A 2699-nucleotide genomic window follows, 5' to 3' on the forward strand; every position below is an offset into this window, starting at 1 on the left:
GAACGCTCATAACCACCTGCATGAATGAAGGGCCCTAATGTGCAGACGTTTCTCTTTCACTTAATGCTCCCGTGACCCTGGCGAGGCCTCATGATCCACACAGATTATGATAGGACCTGCCCCGGCCATGGAAGCTTGGAGAATGTGAGAAGGTGGCCCAGGGCACACAGGATTAGTTAGGGATTTGGGGATTTGCTCCAGGCACCCGTGCTGCCTCCACAGGTGATGCTCTAGGATGTGCATAGGTCCTCCCGGCCTGGCTGGGCCGGGGCACAAGTGGTGGGGAGTCTGACAGGGGCTTGCTTTCCCAATCTATACCCAAAGACAATGCACCAAAGGAAACAGGAATTAGGGGCTGGTCATCTCTCTGGGGAGAGAAGCGGGGTGAGAGGACAGCCCGATTAAAAGAGCCTCAGTGGCTGGGAGGGCCTGAGCTGTACAAAGCCTCCTTCTCTTCTCCCTTTGGCACAAGAGAGGATTCCAGAGATACCAGGAAGACCCACACTGGGGGAGCTCTCAGTGAACGCTGGGCAAGGCTAGCCCACTCTCTGCACAGATGGACAGGGGCTACTAACCCAAGGCACAGAAGTTACAGCCGGAGAAAGTGAGCCAGTGAAGTGTGAATGTGGATGTCTCTGTTAGGGGAAGGAAAAGGAGGGGGCAACTCGATGGGTTGAGATTTAAGTTTTTTGAGGTTGGATGCAGTGGCTCACTCCTGTAATCCTAGCACTTTAGGCGGCTGAGGTAGGAGGATGGCTTGAGTTCAGGATTTCAAGACCAGCCTGGACAACATAGCAATACCCTGTCTCTATTAAAAAATTAAAAATTAGCCAGGCGTGGTGGCACACACCTGTAGTCCCAGCTACTCAGGAGGCTGAGGTGGAAGGATGGCAGGAGCTTGGGAAGTTGAGGCTGCAGTAAACTATGATTACACTGCTGCATGCCAGCCTGGGTGACAGAGTGAGACCCGTCTCAAAAAAAGAAAACGGAAGTTTTTTTTTCTTTTCTTTTTTTTTTTTGGTTTGCAAGTTTTATTCAAGAACTCGTACAAAACATTACAGATAAATGAAATTTAATCCTCGTCTTCCTCCTCTTCCTCGTCCTGGTTAATTTGGAAGTAATGTAATTCATAACTCTCTTTGCTGTTAGCAGCTATGCAAACCAATCATGTAGATTATTCTTCAAAATTTTTTGGTGTCATATTTCAAATAACTTTTGGAAAAAGGCACCTCAGATGTCACGGTGATCTTGCTCTTGCTACTTTCTATGGTCACCACCCCTCCACCAAGTTTCCCAGCTTTTCAGTTCACTTTGATCGTCTCTTGCAAAAACTGCTCGAAATTGGCAGCGTCCATGATTCCATCTTCCACGGGGTGGGTGCAATCAAGAGTGAACTTCAGAACCTGCTTCTTCTTTTGGCCCCCCTTCACCGCAAGCTTTTTCACGGGTGCCATGGTGGCAGTGGAGGCAGAAAGAGAGCTGTTTCTTTTAAAATTGTAATTAATTTTATAAAGTTTCAGTAGCTTTGGGGGTACAAGTTATATTTGGTTACATGAATGAATTGTATAATGGTGAATTCTGAGATTTTAGTGCACGCACCACCCAAGTAGTGTTCATCGTATCCAATATGTAGTTTTTAATCCTAGACTCCCTGCCCATCCTCCCCCTTCTGAGTTTCCAGGTTCATTATATCACTCTGTATGTCTCTGTGTCCTCATAGCTTAGCTCTCACTTGTAAGAACATATGGTATTTGGTTTTCCATTCCTGACTTACTTCACTTAGAATAATGGTCTCCAACTCCATCCAAGTTGCTTCAAAAGACATTATTTCATTCCTTTTTATGGCTGAGTAGTAGTCCATGGTGTATATATACCACATTTTCGTTATCCACTCATTTCTCAAGGCACTTAAGGTGGTTCTGTACCTTGGGAATTATGAACTGTGCTGCAATAAGCGCACCCCCTTTAATCTGCCCCCTTTCTTACATGTGGCCCTGAATCCTCCCAGGTAGGAGAAGATGTAGGAAGATGGGAAGGTCTACTTGGTACAGGGAGAAGCCAAGTGTAGAGTGAGGCTAGAGGTGTAATACTAAGAGTTATGACCGGGCATGGTGGCTCACACCTGTAATCCCAGCACTTTGTGAGGCAGAGGTGGGCAGACCACCCGAAATCAGGAGTTTGAGACCAGCCTGGCGAACATGGTGAAACCTTATCTCTACTAAAAAAAAAATAATAATAATACCAAAAAATATAAAGATTAGCCAGGTGTGGTTGGCACACACCTGTAATCCCAGCTACTTGGGAGGCTGACGCACAAGAATTGCTTAAACCCAGGAAGCGGAGGTTGCAGTGAGCTGAGATTGCACCACTGCACTCCAGCCCGGGTGACACAGCAAGACTGTCTCAAAAAATAGTAATAATAAATAATAATAATATTGGCTGGGCACGGTGGCTCATCTTGTAATCCCAGCACTTTGGGAGACCAAGGCAGGCGGATCACTTCAGGTCAGGAGTTCGAAACCAGCCGGCCAATATGGTGAAACCCCGTCTCTACCAAAAATATTTTTTTAAATGAGCCCGATGTGGTAGCGCACACCTGTAATCCCAGCTACTCCGAAGGCTGAGGCAGGAAAATCACTCGAACCCGGGAGGCAGAGGCTGCAGTGAGCAGAGATTGTGCCACTGCACTCCAGTCAGGC

General features: G+C 46.9%; 1 pseudogene; it reads right to left on the bottom strand.

Moving 5' to 3' along the window:
- Positions 1–1072: 1072 nt before the first annotated feature.
- Positions 1073–1454, bottom strand: LOC111537790 (annotated as a pseudogene).
- Between the last annotated feature and the right edge of the window lie 1245 nt (positions 1455–2699).

Source organism: Piliocolobus tephrosceles, unplaced genomic scaffold (genome assembly GCF_002776525.5).
Source record: "Piliocolobus tephrosceles isolate RC106 unplaced genomic scaffold, ASM277652v3 unscaffolded_42970, whole genome shotgun sequence".
Lineage (NCBI taxonomy): Eukaryota > Metazoa > Chordata > Mammalia > Primates > Cercopithecidae > Piliocolobus > Piliocolobus tephrosceles.